This window comes from Poecilia reticulata, chromosome 11 (assembly GCF_904066995.2).
Source record: "Poecilia reticulata chromosome 11, P_reticulata-male-v2, whole genome shotgun sequence".
NCBI classification, from domain to species: domain Eukaryota; kingdom Metazoa; phylum Chordata; class Actinopteri; order Cyprinodontiformes; family Poeciliidae; genus Poecilia; species Poecilia reticulata.
The window spans coordinates 23,383,186-23,407,141 of record NC_088840.1 but is presented as its reverse complement, the minus strand read 5'-3'; the positions used below and the strand labels follow the sequence as shown (position 1 = coordinate 23,407,141).

General features: G+C 38.3%; 3 long non-coding RNA genes across 3 annotated transcripts; all 3 read left to right on the top strand.

Moving 5' to 3' along the window:
- Positions 1-5,148: 5,148 nt before the first annotated feature.
- Positions 5,149-6,292, top strand: LOC145553586 (uncharacterized). The gene is made up of 3 exons (XR_014089622.1): positions 5,149-5,519; positions 5,830-5,901; positions 6,211-6,292. It is a non-coding gene; the product is annotated as an uncharacterized LOC145553586 (long non-coding RNA).
- A 166-nt stretch (positions 6,293-6,458) lies between these two features.
- On the top strand, positions 6,459-8,791 carry LOC145553907 (uncharacterized). Its single transcript, XR_014089947.1, has 4 exons — positions 6,459-6,652; positions 6,966-7,037; positions 7,729-8,182; positions 8,493-8,791. It is a non-coding gene; the product is annotated as an uncharacterized LOC145553907 (long non-coding RNA).
- A 2,126-nt stretch (positions 8,792-10,917) lies between these two features.
- Positions 10,918-12,514, top strand: LOC145553588 (uncharacterized). Its single transcript, XR_014089624.1, has 2 exons — positions 10,918-11,238; positions 11,554-12,514. It is a non-coding gene; the product is annotated as an uncharacterized LOC145553588 (long non-coding RNA).
- Positions 12,515-23,956: the final 11,442 nt, after the last annotated feature.

Below are 23,956 nucleotides of genomic sequence, written 5' to 3'. Positions count from 1 at the left end.
GTGTGTGTGTGTGTGTGTGTGTGTGTGTGTGTGTGTTGGCACAGGTGAATTAACAGGACATTTCGCCTGTATACACGCAACACTAACGGGACATTTTGAATTAGTGGGACAGTGCCGATGTCCTCATAATTCTTGCAACGTAAAAATGATTGGAGGGGGTTTTAATGGATGCCAAAGGGTTAAATTCCAAAAATCAGGCAAAGTCCCAATAATTCACATTTACATGACATTTGTGTATAACCTGTGTATCGATATGGCGCCCCGGGTGGTAACTTTGGGTATTGCACTTGCTCATGAATAATTCACACATGTGTATTTTTTTAGACACGCTGATTGGCTAGCACATGGGAGTCCCTGTAATGAAGGTTTTTGTGGGGAAAATGTGTGTTAGATAACAATTCTCCTTAAAATATGCTACTTTATTGAATGCAAATCTGGCTAAATTAAAACACTGATTATTTTAGAGGTACTAAATCTGTAGCTTGCTGTTGGGTGATTCATTTCAGCAAAGTTAATCTTTAATCTATGGTTTTATAGTATACTGAAGGATGTAAGAGGATTAATAATATCGAGACTAAAAATGTCAGTGGCCTAATAATATGGTATTACTGACCATAGCATATTTTTGGATAGTAAATTAAATGTTTAATGATTAAAAGATAGCTGTTAATAAATATTGGGAGATTGGAAGATAATAATCACATGCAAATGTAATAGTTTAGGTGTAGGGACAAACCTTACCCAACTAAATCCTAATCTACAGTGATGCAACTCATTAGAGGTTGGAGATTTGATGAGAAAATTTTAATTTTACTAAGAAGAGACTTAGACTTGTCAGAGGTTGTGTGAACATTTCTGGATAACACCTTTTTATCCATATATACAGTGAATCTGGAAAGTATTCACAACGTTTCACTTTTTTCATGTTTGGTTGTTATAACTTTTTTCCAAATTGTATTAATCCCTTTCCTCAAGATTGATAACACAAATGTCCTATTATGACACGATGTGTGAAAAAGTGTGTGATTTTTGCAAACTAACTAAAAACAGAATTACTAACAAATTACATTTAAATACATAAGTATTCACAGCCTTTATCATGAAGCTCAAAATAGAGCTATTTTTACTGATAATTGCAGAGAGTCCACTTGTAATGAATTCTGTTAATTTGATTAGATCTGGAAAGGCACACACCCATCCATCCATCCATCCATTTTCTTCCGCTTATCCGGGGTCGGGTCGCGGGGGCAGCAGCTTCAGAAGGGAGGCCCAGACTTCCCTCTCCCCAGCCACTTCTTCCAGCTCCTCCGGGGGAATCCCAAGGCGTTCCCAGGCCAGCCGAGAGACATAATCCCTCCAGCGTGTCCTGGGTCTTCCCCGAGGCCTCCTCCCGGTGGGACGTGCCCGGAACACCTCACCAGGGAGGCGTCCAGGAGGCATCCTTACCAGATGCCCAAGCCACCTCAACTGGCTCCTCTCGACGTGGAGGAGCAGCGGCTCTACTCTGAGTCCCTCCCGGATGACCGAGCTTCTCACCCTATCTCTAAGGGAGAGCCCAGCCACCCTGCGGAGGAAACCCATTTCGGCCGCTTGTACCCGTGATCTCGTTCTTTCGGTCATGACCCAAAGCTCATGACCATAGATGAGGGTGGGAACGTAGATCGACCGGTAAATAGAGAGCTTCGCTTTTTGGCTCAGCTCTCTCTTCACCACGACGGACCGGTACAGCGCCCGCTTCACGGCAGACGCTGCCCCAATCCGCCTGTCGATCTCCCGCTCCCTTCTTCCCTCATTCGTGAACAAGATCCCCAGATACTTAAACTCCTCCACTTGAGGCAGGACGACCCCCCTGACCCGGAGAAGGCACTCTACCCTTTTCCGGCTCAAGACCATGGCCTCGGATTTGGAGGCACTGAGCCTCATCCCGGCCGCTTCACACTCGGCTGCGAACCGCTCCAGTGAGAGCTGCAGATCACGTTCCGATGAAGCCAACAGGACCACATCATCCGCAAAAAGCAGAGATGCAATCCTAAGGCCACCAAAACGGATCCCCTCAACACCTCGGCTGCGCCTAGAAATTCTGTCCATAAAAGTAATGAACAGAATCGGTGACAAAGGGCAGCCTTGGCGGAGTCCAACTCTCACCGGCACACACCTGTCTTTATAAAGTCCCAAAATGGACAATGTTTGTATGCAAACACCAAGCATGAAATCAAATACATTGTCTGTAGACCTCAGAGACAGCATTGTTTTGAGGCAAACATCTGGGGAAGGATATTAAAAATTATGTTGCTTTGAAGTCCCCAATGAGCTCAGTGGCCTCCTTCATTCATAAATGGAATCAGTTTGGAACAACTAGGGCTCTCTATAGAGCTTGTCGGTTGTCTAAATTGAGTGATCAGGAGATAAGGGCCTTAGTCAGGAAGGTAACCAATGTTCCTCTTTTGATAGAGGAGAACCAAGAATCTGACCCCTGGCTACAGAAGCTGGCTCTTGGGATGTGGAATGTCACCTCTCTGGTGGGGAAGAAGCCTGAGCAGGTGTGCAAGGTTGAGAGGTTCATCTTGAAATAGTCTGTCTTACCTGCTTATTGCCATGGAGTTGGAATTGATGATGCCATCATACACCTGCTTTATCAAACCCACTGTCATCTGGACAAAGCAGGCAGCACTTTGATGATCATGTTCTTTGATTTCTCAAGTGCATTTAACACAATTCAGCCTGATCTGCTCTGTGAGAAACTCCAGAAGACACAGATGGAGCCCCCAACAATCAACTGGATCTATGACTACCTCACAAACAGACCACAGTTTGTGAGACTGAAGGACTGTGTGTCTAACCAGGTGGTCAGCAACACAGGAGCTCCACAGGGCACTGTACTCTCACCATTCCTTTTCACTCAGTACACGTCATGCTTCCAGCATAAGTCTGACTTCTGTCACCTATGAAAATACTCGAATGACTCTGCAGTTGGGGGATGTATCAGAGATGGACAAGAGGCTGTGGCTGGGGATGACTGAAGATGATGATCCACAAAGGGATTTTGCATAAAATCAAAAAAAATGTTTTAGACAATGCTGACCATCCCATTATTTCAAATCTGAATCTCTTCAGCCAGATGTTTCTTCAGATTGGTTGTAAAACGGACTGCTACAGGAGATCTTTCTTGGCCACAATCTATCATAACTCCTTAATTAGTTACATTAACATTTAATTTCCTTTTTGAATAAGCAAACTATTTTTAAATTTAATTGAATAAAGACCCAATGAGATCAAGATATACACCAGAGGTCACTAATAGGCGGACCCTGGTCTGCATCTAGACTAAAATTATGTCTTATGCAAACCCAAAACTGAACCAAAACAAAAATAGCAACCTAAAATCTTGTTGAGCACTGTCTGATTTACTGGCACAGCTTTTACAATCTAAGCAGATTTATCCCTGAAGGAACAATCTGTAAGGACTGATCCTTACACGTTCTGGCTCCAAAGGGCTACTATTCTCAAAGCTTTCACAGCTCTGAGGTAAGTAGCCCTGCAAATCTTAATTATATTTGGTTCCACACACAACTGTGAGCCAGCTTTCTCCACAATGAATATTATAAAAACCAAATATTGTTCCTGGCTCACCAATGAGCACATCCACACATGCATGAGACTGGTTCTGACATCATTCTAGCACAGGTTAAATTCTGGCATGACAAGCAAGCACTCACTTCTGTCACTGAAAGCAAAATAAGTGATCTAAGTCTAAAAATGTTCAGTTATAAAATATGTTCATTTTTAAATAGTTTAAGTCCAGATGGTAAACAAAAATATAAATCAAGCTTTCTTCTATTAGTTTTTTTCTGAGGTCATTCACTTGTGAACATGCAGTTTTCTTGTTTTACTTAGGTTCTTCTTTTGACTTGACATCCTACTTTTACTCAGTGAATGAGAGAACATCAAACATGAGAAATCAGACATACATATTCAGCTCCGTTTCATGACAATAAATATTGTCAAAAAGTACTTGAATATGACAGAATCCATTCAATTTGAAAAGCAAATCAAGGCATGCAGACACAGAAAAAACTGCCCAGCTACTAAATTTTAAGTTGTATATATTTTATTTTTCTCTTCTGACCTTGGCATCATGAAATATTGCTAAGATATCATGAATTGAATACCCCTGATATACACAATTGCACATACTATATAACTTTGGTCACTATGGAAATGACACCTGTAATAATTTTGGAAATCACTTTCATAAAGGTCTACGGTAGTGGATAAATAATAAATCTATCACAAAACCTAGTGAATGATTTGTTCATCAAAGAACACCTAATTGGAGAGAGGAAAAGGGGTGGAGCTTTAACCCCTCCCCTCTGTCATTTTCCTCCCAAGACTGATGTTGCGCTCTCTGTGAGGAATGAACAATTCTGCGCTGCAACTTGGACGGATGTGGAGAAGTATGTAGGTAAGTCTTTCTTAAAGTAATTTGAACACAAGCAAGGTTGGCAAAGTTTTACTGATATTTGCAATGTGACCGACATATATTTTCATGCAGCACTTCCTAATTAAGGCACCGCTAATGAGCAAAAGCTAGCTTGTGTTGAGAACAGGTGACCACTTAGAACAAGGTTTAAACACGCCATGTGTTAAATGGAATGACCATTTAAAAACAGGAATTAGAATGTTACATTTGTCTTAAATTGAGTCAATGCCAACTAGAAACAAAAATGCCAACATGGGATAATGGCTGCTCACTTCAGTTATGATGTTAGCATGTGCAGCTAACCTTGTTTACTGTTTTACATATTCATTTTATAAATGTTCAAGAATAATTTCATTATAGAACACCATAATTCACAGTGCATAGCTCATAATCCATATGTCTTTTTTGCAATTTATGGTGCAGTTAATGTAAAAATAAATAAATAAATATTACCAGAAGTTTTTTCATAAGAAGGTTTAAATAGCCAGATCATTCAACAGTTTCACATGGTGTGATTTAAACCTTTTTTGATGTTTTCCTTATTAACTAGTGCTTTCAAAATATTTTGTAGGCTATTTTGTTGGGTAAGTTAAACAAATATGAAAATATGAAACCAGCTGCAACTGAGGTTAAGAGAAGTGCAGTCCTAATTCCACAATTGTTTTAAGAACACTTTTGGAGCTATTTATTCTTTGTTTTCCTTATTCATTGAACTGTTTGCTGTCTACTCCTAAGGTGTGTGCTTGACACAGTCCCAGCAATGGTTATTCCTGACAAGGCACAGAATTCCTAAGACTGTGCATAGATAACCCGAAGAGTAATATTGTTTACTATCACAAGGGCCTTGCTAAAAATACTTTGGCCAATTGGATTACCTAGCATTGCCTTAGCTCTGTATATAGTGTTAATCTATCTTGAAGTTAATATTAAATGAATCTTAATGATTCGTTTGGTGTCTTCTCCACAGGTTTCTGCTCACTGTGACAAAACTGCAGGTGAAGAACCGATGGGATCACTGTCCTTATCTCTTGAAACACAGGTGAACAGCTGTCTGACTTGGAAATATTTGTAATTTATCTGACAGGTATTTTAGTGGACATGGGTTTTTGAGAGAGTAGACACAGTCCCAGCAATGCTTATTCCTGTCAGGGCACAGCATTATGAGGACTGTGTATAGATGACCCGAAGAGTAATATTGTTGGCAATCACTAGGACCTTGCTTAAAATACTATTGTCAAACAACTTTCCTAGCTTTACCATAGCTCTTTATACAGTTTCTCTCTATAGTGTTCTAACGTAAAGACAATATTAAATTAATCTTAATGACTCAATTGCTGTCTTCTCCACAGGTTTTGGCTCACCCTGACAGAACTGTAGGTGATGAACCGATGGGATCACTATCCTCATCTCTTGAACCACAGGTGAACAGCTGTCCGACTTGGAAATCTTTGTAAATTTTCTGACAGGCATTTTAATGGACATGTGTTTCTGAGAGAGTAGACACAGTCCCAGCAATGCTTGTTCCTGTCAAGGGACAGCATTATGAGGACTGTGTATAGATGACCCATAGAGTAATATTGTTGGCAATCACTAGGACCTTGCTTAAAATATTATTGCCAAACAACTTTCCTAGCTTTCCATAGCTCTATTGACAGTGTTATTCGATAGTGTTCTACCTTGGTGTTAATTTTAAATGAATCTTAATAACTCGTTTGCTGTCTTTTCCACAGGTTTCTGCTCACCCTGACAGAACTGTAGGTGATGATCCGATGGGATCACTGTCCTCATCTCTTGAACCACAGGTGAACAGCTGTCCGACTTGGAAATCTTTGTAATTTGTCTGACAGGTATTTTAGTCGACATGGGGTTTTTGAGAGTGTAGACACAGTCCCAGCAATGCTTGTTCCTGTCAAGGGACAGCATTATGAGGACTGTGTATAGATGACCCGAAGAGTAATATTGTTGGCAATCAATAGGACCTTGCTTAAAATACTATTGCCAAACAACTTTCCTAGCTTTACAATACCTCTTTCTATAGTGTTGTAACTTGAAGTCAATATTAAATTAATCTTAATGACTCGTTTGCTGTCTTCTCCACAGGTTTCTGCTCATCCTGACAAAACTGTAGGTGAAGAAACGTTGGGATCACTATCCTCGCCTCTTGAACCACAGGTGAACAGCTGTCCGACTTGGAAATCTTTGTAAATTTTCTGACAGGCATTTTAGTGGACATGTGTTTCTGAGAGAGTAGACACAGTCCCAGCAATGCTTAATCCTTTCAGGGGAGAGCATTATGAGGACTGTGTATAGATGACCCGAAGAGTAATATTGTTGGCAATCACTAGGACCTTGCTTAAAATACTATTGCCAAACAACTTTCCTAGTTTTCCATAGCTCTATTGCCAGTGTTATTCGATAGTGTTCTACCTACCTAGGTGTTAATTTTAAATTAATCTTAATGACTCGTTTCCTGTCTTCTCCACAGTTTTCTGCTCAACCTGACAGAACTGTAGGTGATGAACCGATGGGATCACTGTCCTCATCTCTTGAACTACAGGTGAACAGCTGTCCGACTTGGAAATATTTGTAATTTGTCTGACAGGTATTTTAGTGGACATGGGTTTTTGAGAGTGTAGACACAGTCCCAGTAATGTTTATTCCTGTCAGGGGACAACATTATGAGGACTGTGTATAGATGACCCATAGAGTAATATTGTTGTCAATCAATAGGACCTTGCTTAAAATACTATTGCCAAACAACTTGCCAACTTTACATTAGCTCTTTATACAGTGTCTCTCTATAGTGTTCTAACTTGAAGTCAATATTAAATTAATCTTAATGACTTGTTTGCTGTCTTCTCCACAGGTTTCTGCTCATCCTAACAAAACTGTCGGTGAAGAACCAATGGGATCACTATCCTCGTCTCTTGAACCACAGGTGAACAGCTGTCTGACTTGGAAATCTTTGTAATTTGTCTGACAGGTATTTTAGTGGACATGGGTTTTTGAAAGTGTAGACACAGTCCCAGCAATGCTTGTTCCTGTCAGGGGACAGCATAAAGAGGACTGTGTATAGCTGGCCCGAAGAGTAATATTGTTGGCAATCACTAGCACCTTGCTTAAAATGCTATTGCCAAACAACTTATCTAGCTTTCCCATAGCTCTATATACAGTGTTACTCAATAGTGTTCTACCTTGGTGTTAATTTTAAATGAATCTTGATGACTCGTTTGCTGTCTTTTCCACAGGTTTCTGCTCACCCTGACAGAACTGTAGGTGATGATCCGATGGGATCACTGTCCTCATCTCTTGAACCACAGGTGAACAGCTGTCCGACTTGGAAATCTTTGTAAATTTTCTGACAGGCATTTTAGTGGACATGTGATTTTGAGAGAGTAGACACAGTCCCAGCAATGTTTATTCCTGTCAGGGGACAGCATTATGAGGACTGTGTATAGATGACCCATAGAGTAATATTGTTGTCAATCAATAGGACCTTGCTTAAAATACTATTGCCAAACAACTTGCCTAGCTTTACATTAGCTCTTTATACAGTGTCTCTCTATAGTGTTCTAACTTGAAGTCAATATTAAATTAATCTTAATGACTCGTTTGCTGTCTTCTCCACAGGTTTCTGCTCATCCTAACAAAACCGTAGGTGAAGAACCAATGGGATCATTATCCTCGTCTCTTGAACCACAGGTGAACAGCTGTCTGACTTGGAAATCTTTGTAATTTGTCTGACAGGTATTTTAGTGGACATGGGTTTTTGAAAGTGTAGACACAGTCCCAGCAATGCTTGTTCCTGTCAGGGGACAGCGTAATGAGGACTGTGTATAGCTGACCCGAAGAGTAATATTGTTGGCAATCACTAGCACCTTGCTTAAAATGCTATTGCCAAACAACTTATCTAGCTTTCCCATAGCTCTATATACAGTGTTACTCAATAGTGTTCTACCTTGGTGTTAATTTTAAATGAATCTTGATGACTCGTTTGCTGTCTTTTCCACAGGTTTCTGCTCACCCTGACAAAACTGTAGGTGATGATCCGATGGCATCACTGTCCTCATCTCTTGAACCACAGGTGAACAGCTGTCCGACTTGGAAATCTTTGTAATTTGTCTGACAGGTATTTTAGTGGACATGGGTTTTTGAGAGTGTAGACACAGTCCCAGCAATGTTTATTCCTGTCAGGGGACAACATTATGAGGACTGTGTATAGATGACCCATAGAGTAATATTGTTGTCAATCAATAGGACCTTGCTTAAAATACTATTGCCAAACAACTTGCCTAGCTTTACATTAGCTCTTTATACAGTGTCTCTCTATAGTGTTCTAACTTGAAGCCAATATTATATTAATCTTAATGACTCGTTTGCTGTCTTCTCCACAGGTTTCTGCTCATCCTAACAAAACTGTCGGTGAAGAACCAATGGGATCACTATCCTCGTCTCTTGAACCACAGGTGAACAGCTGTCTGACTTGGAAATCTTTGTAATTTGTCTGACAGGTATTTTAGTGGACATGGGTTTTTGAGAGAGTAGACACAGTCCCAGCAATGCTTGTTCCTGTCAGGGGACAGCATAATGAGGACTGTGTATAGCTGACCCGAAGAGTAATATTGTTGGCAATCACTAGCACCTTGCTTAAAATGCTATTGCCAAACAACTTATCTAGCTTTCCCATAGCTCTATATACAGTGTTACTCAATAGTGTTCTACCTTGGTGTTAATTTTAAATGAATCTTGATGACTCGTTTGCTGTCTTTTCCACAGGTTTCTGCTCACCCTGACAAAACTGTAGGTGATGATCCGATGGCATCACTGTCCTCATCTCTTGAACCACAGGTGAACAGCTGTCCGACTTGGAAATCTTTGTAATTTGTCTGACAGGTATTTTAGTGGACATGGGTTTTTGAGAGTGTAGACACAGTCCCAGCAATGTTTATTCCTGTCAGGGGACAACATTATGAGGACTGTGTATAGATGACCCATAGAGTAATATTGTTGTCAATCAATAGGACCTTGCTTAAAATACTATTGCCAAACAACTTGCCTAGCTTTACATTAGCTCTTTATACAGTGTCTCTCTATAGTGTTCTAACTTGAAGCCAATATTATATTAATCTTAATGACTCGTTTGCTGTCTTCTCCACAGGTTTCTGCTCATCCTAACAAAACTGTCGGTGAAGAACCAATGGGATCACTATCCTCGTCTCTTGAACCACAGGTGAACAGCTGTCTGACTTGGAAATCTTTGTAATTTGTCTGACAGGTATTTTAGTGGACATGGGTTTTTGAGAGAGTAGACACAGTCCCAGCAATGCTTGTTCCTGTCAGGGGACAGCGTAATGAGGACTGTGTATAGCTGACCCGAAGAGTAATATTGTTGGCAATCACTAGCACCTTGCTTAAAATGCTATTGCCAAACAACTTATCTAGCTTTCCCATAGCTCTATATACAGTGTTACTCAATAGTGTTCTACCTTGGTGTTAATTTTAAATGAATCTTGATGACTTGTTTGCTGTCTTTTCCACAGGTTTCTGCTCACCCTGACAAAACTGTAGGTTATGATCCGATGGGATCACTGTCCTCATCTCTTGAACCACAGGTGAACAGCTGTCCGACTTGGAAATCTTTGTAATTTGTCTGACAGGTATTTTAGTGGACATGGGTTTTTGAGAGTGTAGACACAGTCCCAGCAATGTTTATTCCTGTCAGGGGACAACATTATGAGGACTGTGTATAGATGACCCATAGAGTAATATTGTTGTCAATCAATAGGACCTTGCTTAAAATACTATTGCCAAACAACTTGCCTAGCTTTACATTAGCTCTTTATACAGTGTCTCTCTATAGTGTTCTAACTTGAAGTGAATATTATATTAATCTTAATGACTCGTTTGCTGTCTTCTCCACAGGTTTCTGCTCATCCTAACAAAACTGTCGGTGAAGAACCAATGGGATCACTATCCTCGTCTCTTGAACCACAGGTGAACAGCTGTCTGACTTGGAAATCTTTGTAATTTGTCTGACAGGTATTTTAGTGGACATGGGTTTTTGAGAGAGTAGACACAGTCCCAGCAATGCTTGTTCCTGTCAGGGGACAGCGTAATGAGGACTGTGTATAGCTGACCCGAAGAGTAATATTGTTGGCAATCACTAGCACCTTGCTTAAAATGCTATTGCCAAACAACTTATCTAGCTTTCCCATAGCTCTATATACAGTGTTACTCAATAGTGTTCTACCTTGGTGTTAATTTTAAATGAATCTTGATGACTTGTTTGCTGTCTTTTCCACAGGTTTCTGCTCACCCTGACAAAACTGTAGGTTATGATCCGATGGGATCACTGTCCTCATCTCTTGAACCACAGGTGAACAGCTGTCCGACTTGGAAATCTTTGTAATTTGTCTGACAGGTATTTTAGTGGACATGGGTTTTTGAGAGTGTAGACACAGTCCCAGCAATGTTTATTCCTGTCAGGGGACAACATTATGAGGACTGTGTATAGATGACCCATAGAGTAATATTGTTGTCAATCAATAGGACCTTGCTTAAAATACTATTGCCAAACAACTTGCCTAGCTTTACATTAGCTCTTTATACAGTGTCTCTCTATAGTGTTCTAACTTGAAGTGAATATTATATTAATCTTAATGACTCGTTTGCTGTCTTCTCCACAGGTTTCTGCTCATCCTAACAAAACTGTCGGTGAAGAACCAATGGGATCACTATCCTCATCTCTTGAACCACAGGTGAACAGCTGTCTGACTTTGAAATCTTTGTGATTTGTCTGACAGGTATTTTAGTGGACATGGGTTTTTGAAAGTGTAGACACAGTCCCAGCAATGCTTCTTCCTGTCAGGGGACAGCATAATGAGGACTGTGTATAGCTGACCCGAAGAGTAATATTGTTGGCAATCACTAGCACCTTGCTTGAAATGCTATTGCCAAACAACTTATCTAGCTTTCCCATAGCTCTATATACAGTGTTACTCAATAGTGTTCAGTAACAGACTCCTACATATGATTTATATTTTAAAAAGTAAAATTGTCTCTCTTGTTTGTAGATTATCCTGAAAAGGACCATCCTCAGAGAAATCTAAAACGTCCCTGGTCTCCTACAGAAATTGCAGCAGTGTTGAAACATTTTCAGAAATACATTGACACTGGGAAGCTGGCAAGTTTTGTTGAAATTCAACAGTGTCAACAGACAGAACATCCTGCTTTAATAAACCGCTCAATTCAGAACATAAGAGACTTTGTTAGAAATTGTGGTGTGTCCAAAAGAAAAAGTAAAAATGTCAGATAAATCTTGAGCCAAGATGTTCTAAACAAAATCTTAAGAACTTTCAAGCATTCTGTTGTTTTAAAAAATAAAAACCCAGAAGTTCAACTCTTAGGTGAGTATAAACGGCTCATTGTATTAGAGAGTATGTACTGTTAAAAGTAACATTTAAAGGAAAAGGCATTTTGTTTTTAACCTTTACCTTTTTTTCGTTTTGTTTGCTTGTTTATTTTTGGAGTAGTTTTCTATAATGTGCTCTGATTTCTAAGTTGGTCCAAGATGGATGTTGAAGAGACTCAACAAAACTTGGACTCTTAATCATTTTCAAAGTAATTCAGAGAACTGATTTTCAGGTTGTTGTAAAAGGCAAAATTGTTCTAGTAATATGTTTTCTTAAAGGTATCACAATTAATTTTTTGTTTTCTTTTGTTAAGTTGGGCTTCACCTTTAGTTGAAATGAGGCACAATGCTTTGTAGAGCATTGTACCCTAATTTGAAAGGGCTTCAGGATTAATATTTGAGTAGAATAGTATTCTTAAAACCTGCTTCAAAGAGAGATTTGTTTGCTTCTCAATCTGTTTAAGTAAGATTTTTGTTTTGTTTGGGTCATGTGTATTGTGTGGTATCTAGAAGAACTTGGGTTTAACTTCATTATTGACTAAAGTCAAACTGTTTTGAAAAACTAAGCTTGATAGGATCCTGTGTTTTGGTTTGCTCCAAAAAATAAAAATTGCAAAAGACAATGTCGTTTGTTTATTCCATAATACATTTTAATTTGTATAGGTCTAAACATTACCCTATAGGTAATGAACAAGCACTATATTGCTGACCATATTTCTATTTGATTATTATTTTTTTCATATTTTGACTGAGATTTTTGTAGTCCGTGCCTGTGTTCATGACAAATGAACACTACCATTATTGCAGGGTGTGAATTAATCCATTTGATGCTCATTTGGGTACTTTAGTATGTTTTAGTGACATTCTTTGAAGTCTTATTTTAAATGTCCTTGCAATTCTCATTGGTACTTATAATGTATTGTTATGCAGGGGGTGTGGCTTATTTATCTAATTACCGATGTCCTGTTAATGTTGCATAAAGTCAGGTCATTATATTTAGAGTTGTGTAGTGTGTAAACACAATTTTAACTGAGATCTTTGTTGAGTGGCTCATTAAAGATTTTTTGACACATTCAGCCGGTCTGTAGAGCAAGTGGAAAGGGGTGCTCCCATAATTCACCACTGTGACTGGTTCGGAAAAATTGTCCTTACAATTCACCGGGACCTGTATAGGTGTGTGTGTGTGTGTGTGTGCGTGTGCTTGGCTATCTTTGTGAGAACTAAGGTGAGTTCAGGCGTTGAAAGTTTCAGATCCAGGTCTGAATGGGGCCCAAGTCGTTGGGATAATGCATGTCCTCACAAACGCAGCTATGCAAGTGTGAACATGTGTTGTGTTGCACATTTGACTGTTTGGGTTTTTGTTTTTGTTTTCCTCCCTCAGATTTGTACCAGCAGATTTCAGCTGTTTGCACCAGAACAGGGACGACAGAAGGACCCTACTCTGATGATTCTGATGTTATCATGATTATTATCGATATTGGTGTGTGGGGTGAATCTAGGAGGGGCTCCTCCCTCTGATATTCAATATATAGAAACATATTTGGAATAAAAAAGGAAAAAAACATTTTAAAAAGTCATTGTATTGAAAATGTGTCTGACTACGATGTTTTTTTATTTTTTAGTTATTTACTGTTTGACTTTATTGAGCTCTAACATCACTGTAATAATTTAACCAGCTCTTCTTTAAAGGTTTGTGAGCTTTTTTTACTGCACAGTCTGCTAAGGTTCTGCTACAGTGTTTTTGACTTTGACTAGACCACTGCAAAACCTTGGTTCTTTTTTTTTTTTCAACCATTCTGTTCAGGATTAGCTGTTTGGGACTATTGTCTCGTTAATTAACCATTTTCACCAAGGGATTATCTGTCAGTCAAATATCTTTAGATTGTTACACAACTGAAGTTGATTCTGACTGGAAGACCTTGCTAGCTTGGCAGCTAGCTTGGATGTTTTGACTTGCTGAAGCTGTGCAGAACTAGACGAACATCTCAGCCTTGTTCTAGAAGTTTTGTGATTCACTTTCTTTCAAGAGAGGGAAAAAAAAGCTGAAAATGTATTTTTCAGCTGTTTTGAACGGGTATGTAAACTGTGAATCATTTTGCTTTGATAAAAGCGGTCAGACCTGCTGATAGTCACTTATTCCTGTGCATTTTCATTTTACTGCTATAGTTTTAGGTTTTTAGAAGAACAAAACTGCAGACATGAACTCAGAGCGGAGTGAAGGAGGATGATAACAGAAAACTGACGGAACGCAATTGGGATGCAGGTGAGATAATCAGGGGCATTTGGAACAGCTGTGGAAGAGAACAGAAACAGGGACACAGGAAATTACAATAGTTAATATACAGTTTACTAAACTAGATGAAATCAAGCTACAAATTAGGGAACCTAAGAGAGTAAACACAGAAACAACACAATAAAGACAGTAAGCCTAAATAAATTAGCTGGTATGGCAAACGGAAATGAAAAGCATTTAATTTTATAATCAGTAACGATGTTTTTCACAAACCAAACCCTGGAAGACTAAGATTTACATGAACATGACAGTAAAATTGACTAAACTGTTTCATTAAGGCTTATTTTGCAGGTTGAAAGTACCTTTTAGGATTAACAACCTTTAAAGAGTTTTATATCTTAATAGTCTGGTTAAAAATTGTTTTCAATAAATTAAATGCTTTTATTAGCTTAAAGAGGAAATGCATCATAAAGAAAAGCTTATGTGTGATTAATCTATATAATGTGACTCGATTTGTTTTAGTTAATTGAGTCCCTAAAACAAATAAACTTGCCAATAATATTCTAATTTACTGAGACGCATATACAAGCTGGCAGCACCTGGCTGCTACTTTACTCAAAATCTATGGATGCAGCAAGTTTAGTTTGTTCATCCTCTGCACCGAATGCCATGGAAACTTTTTCATAGCAGTCGACGTAAATTAGTTAAAATAGAAAAAATCCACAAATTGATATTTCACACAAACTATAATTTCACAGATTGTGGGTTTGCTTGACCTCTGTGTCTGGACTGTCAAAGTTGTAAAACTTCCTCCTAGTTTATTTTATGCATATCCTGTGCAGTTGCTCCATTTTTTTCAGTAAACATGAAAACTCAGTGCCAGAATGTAAAAAAAATACCAGGAAATCTAAAACTATTACCTCTAATGTCCACAGTGAATTCTGGGTTTATTATCAAACATGCTGCAGTTTACGAGGCTTTAATGCAAACTGCAAATGTTTTATCTTCTTGAATTTAACCACTTAGTTTAAAATCACACCGTTCTAAGGATTTTCTGGAGGTTTTTCAAACTTTATTTTCCTGTCAGATGGATTTTGGGTGTCAACAAACATGAACTGGGGTAATATTCAAAATATAAAAGCAAACCGCAGCCTTTGGGAAGTATATGCAGAAAGAGAAAAGGGTTGATAACAATAAAAGGCAAAGCATAAAAACAGCACAGAGAAAAAAAAACACCAACACATCGAGTTAAAAACCGTTAAATTTGTGTTTATTTCAGAGCAGGCAGGGCTGGTCCAACCTGGCTGTGATGTTACAAATTCTGCTTAGGCAAGAAGATCAGAAAGGGAGATCTGCACTCTGTCTAAATGGAAGTAAAAAATCAAAAACATGAAACAACATCTGAAACGCCCCAGGGTATATTTAGAAATGTCCTTCAAGAAAGGTGTGAAAAGCATCTACAAATCACCTGAAATTAACTTTTGGAATATTAAGAAGAATTCAGAACACATTTAGCGCCAATTCACAAACACCTTCCTCTCGAGGCACTTTCATTTCTTTGTTAGAATCAGAACCTGTTTTTACTAGAAAGCCTGAAGGTAAAAAAGAAGAAAAAAAAACTGCAAAAATAAACTAATCAATAATTTATATTCAACACCAGCCTTAAAAATGACGTCATACCTTTTTGACGTTACTGGGGGTATTTTGTAAAACTAATCCTTCCACCTAAATCTTTCCACATGTTGACTTTAAATTTATAATTAAAACAATGCACAATATTTTTTTAACATGAGTTTAGCGATCATTGACCCAAAACAAACATTATTTATTTACATATCAACGAGAATTGCTCATATGTAGCATTAATAGCAAAAAGCGGCCAGCAGAGGGCGGTGCAGACCAACAGAAAATCAACCAGAAGAAGCGAAATTGAATCCACCAAGATTTCGAATAGATGGGACAAATAAAACATCTGAAAGTCCCCATATTTGACAAAGAGGATATTATCGATTCTTGCTAAAGGAAAACTGATACCTGAATGACATCAGGATCTCCTTTAACTACATAGCAAACCCATTTTCCAGCTCATAACATGTTAAAAGTGGTTCAAACTGAGGAAAACAACTTACTTCTGATTAGAATAAACCATCCGATTTGTTCACTGATCATTAGCATGCATAGGGTTGCAGTAGAGACTGGCCTTTTAAATAGTAGGACTAAAAATGTTTCTTTTTGACTATTTTTCCCATGTTTCTCGTAATCAAATCAGGACAAAATAATGTCAAAAACTAACTAACATGCATAGAAAGTGAGCAGGTTTTTTATCGAATTGATCCTCCTTTGATCAGCACATCCACATGGTTCCAGTGTCAGTTTTTGCAGCTCTTACCTGAGGTGTTTAGACAGCGGCACGTGGCAGCAGCCAATAAAGATATTAGGTGAGATCACTCAAAATGAAACATAACACTGAGACGTAAAATATTACAAAATATTTGGACACTGTTTCAATTACCCAGTTAAAAAAATGTTTAGACAAGTTGATGATTCCATTCAAGGGAATCCAACACTGACTGACTGACTGACACAAGTAGCAGCATGGTAAGAATGAATCAGAGGTTTAAGTCTGTAATTCAACCAAAATGACACAGAATTAAAAACACTTGTCATTGAGCTAAGAAAATAAATAAAAAAATAAAATGAAATGAGTTTTTTCTCTTTATAATTAGTTATATTTCTTACTGGTTTTCTGTTCTAAAATGATAAATTTATGCAAATAGATGTAGATCACTTGTCTAATTCAGGATAAGATGATAAGTAAAACACAGGCTGCACAATCAGTCCTTTTTACGGTCGACAAGTTAAAGAAAAATTTAAGTTATAACACAATTTTCTGGATTAATTTGCGTACTTTTAAAGCGTTCAGAATTTCAATTTCCAATAAATTACACATCTTTCTCAATTTCTTAAACTAATAAGAGCAATTAAAAAAAATGAGTAGTAACTTAAACACATTTTTAAAGTGGCCTTTACATTTTTTTAAAGGAGTTTTGTTAAAAACTATTCCTGTAATCTTGGGAGTCGTGATTGAATCACTGCCTTAAAATTGATCACTCTGCTCCTTCACACATCATGCATGAAGCCTTTTTCCAGAAATACAAACCTTACTTCTTTATTCTAAATACGTTTGCAGCCGGATTACATTAGAAAAATATGGAGGAGTTGCTGAAAACATTTCCCGACTCATCCGCGTCCCTATCTGTATTGTCGTTGACGTCGTTGTAGCATTTGTCTGATCTTCATGGTTAGCAGTGCGTCAGCTTTCTGGTTACTCCTTTTACCTCCAGCTATGCTTCACTTCCTAAGAACCAAAGATGACAACATTCTTCCGCTTTAAGCAGTTTTAGCCACAAACACCCAAACCGGAGCTAGTCAACAAAAACTGAAGATGTCACAAAAAAGAAAATAACAGAAAGATGTGTTTTAAATATTCAATTTTTAACATTCTTCAGAGATTAGAGCTGGCTGCTTTTCATTCACTCTGCACTTCAGCTCACTTCCATAAGTTATGTATTATTCATGGCACCAGAGAGACACTTCTTGATCCAGAAAAGTCTCCCTGATACCATTGGCTATTTGTATTCATATAGTTTGACTTTACTGAACCAATTACATCGTGTTTCTGCAAGATATTTAGGGAAAATAATTACATTTCAGTTTCTCTTTAACCATCCATCCACCTGCCAGTCATTTAGCATTTCAGTGAGTGAAAATAACACCAGCAAGTCACATTTCTTATTCCATAGAAGCTGATTTATAGCAATCTGTTAACTGTAAGTTGATTACCTCCTGGTGGAAGCAGATTTTATGCTAAAATAGCTCATGTGTGTAAACCTGACTGGCATATAAAGCTCATTTTGGCTGAGTAAAATGACAAAGCTGTGACATTTAGTTAGTAGAACTTTAATATTTAATACTTTTTTGTGTTTTAGTAGTTATTTATCGCTTTACTGCTGTTTTACTTGTTTTTGTCACCTTCAATCAGCTCATGTTGAAAAGTTTGATCCTCCCCAGTCTTTTCAATGACCATTAGCCTGTCTCCATGGCAACTGATTGCCACCTGATACTCACCGCTCACCTGTAGCCAATCACTTCGCCTTGCATATATTTGCTCCTTGATGCTTTTTATGGAGACCCTCCTTTCATCCATTCCCAGAAACCCAGCCTTGTGTTTATTTTAAGCACATTGTTTGATTATGTGTTTCAGAAGCAGAACTAGTTGTTAGTTTTTTATGCTCTAGTCTATCCATCTTTTTGTTTTGTTTGTTTTTTTTTCTTTCAAAATTGTCTTCAAAACAATCACATTTAAGGGGATGAACTTATTTGCACTTTAAGTGTTTTTGTAGGAAAAACCTGGTGACTCATGTAAAGTTCCCTGCCTGCAGTGTGTGAATAAGCCAGTAAACTGCATCATTGTTTTTGTGCAGCTGCTGCAAAAGCCCAGTCTTAGTTTATTTAAGTGAGTGTGAAAATGTGTGATTATAAATTTCTATAATTCCCCTCTGAATGGCTTGACTTAATGTGCTGTGACACACTCAAACTCAAATTATTCTTTTTGTGCACATTCAGTTCTGATCCAAGTTTTGTGAGTCTGTGCAAAGTACAGCCTCAGTTTCCTGCTTCAAACTGACAGGAGAGCCACCTACTGTGGGTTTCTGCTGCTGAGGTCCATCTGCTTTGTGGTTTGATGCATGGTGAAATTAGAGATGGCGTTGTGCACGCTGCAGTTGTAGCCAGTGGTTATTTGAGTAACTGTTGCTTTCCTGCACCACAAACCAGTTTGCCCAGTTTGTCCCTCAGTCATAAAACGAGGCATTTGCTCTTTTTCTGGCCATTCTCTGTAAACTTATTAAATGGCTTTGTGTGAAAATTCAAGCATATCAGCAGCGTCTAGCGTTGTAATCGACATCGCCACGTTCAGCGTAACGTGTTTCTCTTTTTCCTCTCTTCTGTTGCTCTATTTAAACTTCAGCCGGTCGTCTTTACCTGTAACCTCAACCAACAAAAGCTTGTCTTCTAGCAGCCCAGTCAGTTGGTTTAATTGATTTTTTTTTTATTTTAATAATCAATATCGGTTTGAGGTCAGAGGTCATGACCAAACATATATGAAGACTTTATGTCTGTTTGTTCCTGTGAAGAACCTTCAAATGGGCTTTGTTCATATTTGTCTCACAGATTCTTGATCTGTAAAAAACTTAAAAAATATCATTACATATTTTGTCCAAATTAATGATTTCCAAGTCTAAGCAGTTAAAACAACACATAAGCATCATAATAATCACTTTTTTTATAATTTTGTGGATTTCAGTGGAAGTTGCATATTATCCAATGAGCTCCTGAAATCTTTATAAATACTTAAATACAATACTTTAGGAAGTTGATGTGTCGCAACATTCCAGTAAATGTTTGCTTCCTGTTTTCCACAGCAGGCAGCTGTCATGACCGTCTTCTTCCCAGCGAAGGAAAACCTGCCGGATGAGAAAACGTCCGTTTTGAAGAGCTCCCCTTTAACCCTGGTGTTTGACTAAAACTAACAATTTTGGTGGTTTGTGACGATTTCCTATCAGAATAAAGCGACTTGGTTACATAAGGAAGCTGCCTAGTCTTTATAAAGCCAGAACATATTTACTCTGCAGTTCCTTTTCTGCGCTCATCGCTGAGCGTGTTGAAGAACAGTTCTTCACATTCCTTGCAGCACGTATTTCTCCTCTGACACAGAAGCTGACATTCGCATCAAAAAGGTGAATCACACCACAAACATGCCCAGGAATCACACCTCAACCACAGTCTTTTTCCACCTAATCCTTCAGTAAGCTCCTAAATCAGACACTCTGGCTCCGTTAAAGGCACACCGCTTAGGGTTTGTCATTTTCTCTCTGTCCTGAAACCTTCGGCTCCTTCGCTCAAACAGAAGAATACGTTCAAATAATCAGCACTTGTTTCCGTTGCGGATCTTTGACTAATGTGATTGTGACTTCTTGGCTGACATGTCCAGACAAATCACTCGGATTATGCCAGTAAATTGCACACCCTGCAGATTACATGAATTTCCACAATTCTGCTCTTTATCTCTTAAACACGGTGTTTGGATCTGATTTTGTTGGAACACGCAAAGATTGAGGAATTCCTCAGACCCTGACTTACAGGAAACCAGATTAAAGACAAATGAAGCTGACTGTCAAAATGAGGGAGGTGTGAGGGGACACCATGTACTCCATAGGCAGCAATAAAAACCTGTCATTTAATTAATAAAACACAGCCAAACTACAAATAAAACCCAGCAATGTCCCTTTTTCCTCAATAATAATCCTTAATAACCATGTACATGGAGTTTTTATGCTGTTTTTTTGTTTTTTTGATGATGTTTGTTTATCTGCACCATAGCAACAGTGGCCTCTTGTACATCATAGATATTGTTTTATTTGGTATTTTTCTATTTTTCTAAATATAAACGTCTTATAATATCTGCTTAAAACAATATGCCGAGGAGTTCTGACTGAGCTAATAGAATTTCTATTGTAAAAAAGACTTTATTTTAAAATCAAAGTAATGCAGCTCAGATATGAACTGCACACCAACCTGGCAACCAATTCCTGAATTGGAAGTCGAGGAAAATCCCCTGCAGGGTTATCGTCCTTGGATACCTCTGTAGTTGTTTTAACTCTTAATTTGCCTCAGACATGTTGAAGCTGCAGTTGAAACCAAATGTTTTCAGACCATCTTGCATCAAATCAGACTAAACCTTTTCTGCTTTTTAGATTTAGCAACAATATTTCTGTCTGCCGATTGTCACAATTTTGAGGAGGACATTCTGGGAGGATAATATTTTATTCAAATTCAGGAGTTAAATGAGGTTTTTCCTCTGGCTAATTTACAAGCTAAGTTGCGTTAAGTTAAATGGATTATAATTGAAGGCATAGATGTATTTTAAAATGACATCTCAAAGTCACTGCCTCCACGTACGACGTCACTGAAAAACGAGCAGCAGACAAACGTGACGTGTTGCACCAGCATCTTTCAGCAGGAGTGGCCCACCGTTTCAGAAAACTGTTGTTAGAAGCTTCTAGAAGGAGCGACAAAGTGTTTCCCTCAGGACATTCAGTATAAAACAAAACTCTACCAAAACTAGGGAGATTTACATAAACTTCTTGAATTCCAAGAAAGTTAAAAAAAAAACTACTGTGGAAATTTGCAAATGGGGGAAAAAAAATCTATTTCTAACTGACCCACACATGAAACCATTAGAGAGATTTAATGTCAATCTGAGAGGAAAAAGGTCATGTGCTGATTACTGCTGATCTAGTTGGAACTATAGTGTTTCACTCCTATGACTGGATTAGCAGCTGCTGAGTGTTTTGTTGTTTTTCTCCTGGAGGGACTTTCAGAACCGTTTCTGCTCAGGGAAACGGTTCTTTCTGCTCTCCCTGAAACCTTGTCAAGCACATTGCTTCACCTGTTTGCATTTACCCTACAGATATGAATACAAAGGCGAAATCCACCAGGCCATGAAGCAGTGAAAGAGAAAACTCATGTTGCCTCAAATGCGATGCAATCTGGAGTTCCAGTTTGCAGGCGGTATGTTCCACAGAGCGCGACTCCTTCAAGATGTATCTATGAATCGTAACAGATTCATGGACAGGCATTGAGTTTAACTGTGATTTTGAGTTTTCTATCAGTGTAGCTGCAAAGTTCAGCCAAAAGGGGAAGTGAGATCATGAAGGGAAAATTACTGATCCAATGGTTTCATCTGTAATAGAGTTGCAGTTTTAAATTAAGATTTCCAGCTCAGGGTGACTCAGTGGCACTAGTGCTTTTAAAAAGGGAGGGATGTTTCAAAAACATCCCTCTTCACTATGTAAAAGTTCCCCTTTTTCTTTTAGTTCACATAATCATATCTACACACTTTGATCTGGATTTTCAGGAAGATTTCCAAGGTGACAAATCTTTGATCACGCCCTGAAAAGGTCAATATGTTCGATTTAAAACCGAGCCCACATGAAAGCAGGTGCACAAGTAAGACATCAACTTGACAGACCTTCCAATCTGATGAATCAGATCCAGAATGTGTAAATATACTTGAGATGTTTTGTAAGCTGAGCTCTGATAAGTGAGTGTGGCGATCTGATTGAGGAGACAAAAACAAAGCGACTGAGGCTGAAACAGGAAAAACGGAGGAAGAGGAGAAGAAGATAAACATGTCAGGACTTCTGGAGTGCATTCATGAAAGGAAGTGCGGGACATTTCTCTGGATGTATGCTTGATTCTTTGTGTGTGTGTTTGTGTTTTGTACAAATAGAAAAAAAAGATTGTTGACAAGAAAGCCAGGCAATGAAAAATCAATCAGCTCCTCAATCAAAACAACTTAAGAAGGAAGCCTGACATCTCTATCTCTTTTTCTGATTCCTGGAAGTGAGCTGGAAAAATCAATATCACTTCCATCTCTCACTCCATTAAATTTTAAGACGCACGGAGCTCAGAAGCCCGTAGTGAGAGGCCATCTCCGCTTTACAAACAAACTGATTCTGATCCCTTCATAAGCAAGTTGGGATCAAAATTTAAATCATTGCTCTCTGTAATGACAGTAAACTGCAAATGCAATTTAATCATTGAGCTTTATTGGCCAATGATGAAGCAGCTACAGCCAACCTGTCTGCGTAAAAACAAGCGAGGTTCTGTCCCTTAAGTTGACTTTTCCCCAGAGCCATCATTACTCCACCCTGTAATCACACAGGTACAGTTCAGCCTGCCAGCTCTACCCCTCACCTCAGCATGGCGATCTCCTGCTGCAGACTCAGACAGACTAGTTAGTGCCATGTTCTTACTTCAAGGTAAATGCTGATGTCAGCCATCTACGTGAGATGCAATGCATCGTTTTGCTGATAGATGCTCTCTGATGTTAGATAATAAAAAAATCAATGGGATTCCTAATGACAGTGTGAGGCTGCAGAAACGGCAAGGTGAGCTCCACAAGCTAAGAGACTAAAGAGACAGGAAACGTTTGCATAAGAAATAAAAGAGAGGCAAAAAATGTGAAATTCCAGTTCCTGTAAATGAGTCCAGGAAACTGAGAACATGGTTTATGTTAAGTGTCTTTGTGTCCTGATTTAGCTTTTTTGCAATTGTTTGTCTGTAGTTATTATATTTACAATAAATGAGCTGCTCTACAACGTCGTCCCTGATATTTCTGATATGTTAAAACCAGCAGAAACATGTCATCTAAAGTATGAATATTACATCAGACCACTAAAAAACCATATTTAATACAGAAATGTGGTCTTAATGAGAAGTATGTTCAATACTTAAAGGTTGTTATTTTCAAAGGTACTTTTAATCTGACTAACAGGTTTTATCTAAAGCTCTGATCTAGTTCAATGAATTTGACTGCATATTTGAGGACACATGTTCTACCCTAAAAAATCTATATTAAATATATTGACATTTCTGGTCATTGTGACAAAATCTGATGGCCTTCACCTGATTCTATTTGCAAGCCGCTGCATTTACACACACCTGTCCTCGTCTGTGTCGACTTCTGCAGCCTCTTTCTTTTGCCCAGTTTCAAACCCGTCCCGTTACTCGTCTGTGTTTTTCACAGTTTCACAATGTTTATGTTTAGGTCTTTCATTCACAGAGAAAAAATAATTACCTTTAGTTCACCAAAGCAGTTTGTGATGGTATAAATCATTAATAGTTGATCCAGAATGATGCCTGGTGACATTGTGCTTGAAGATTCAGGTTGATCAAATACTCCAGGAAAAAAAGAAATTACACACAA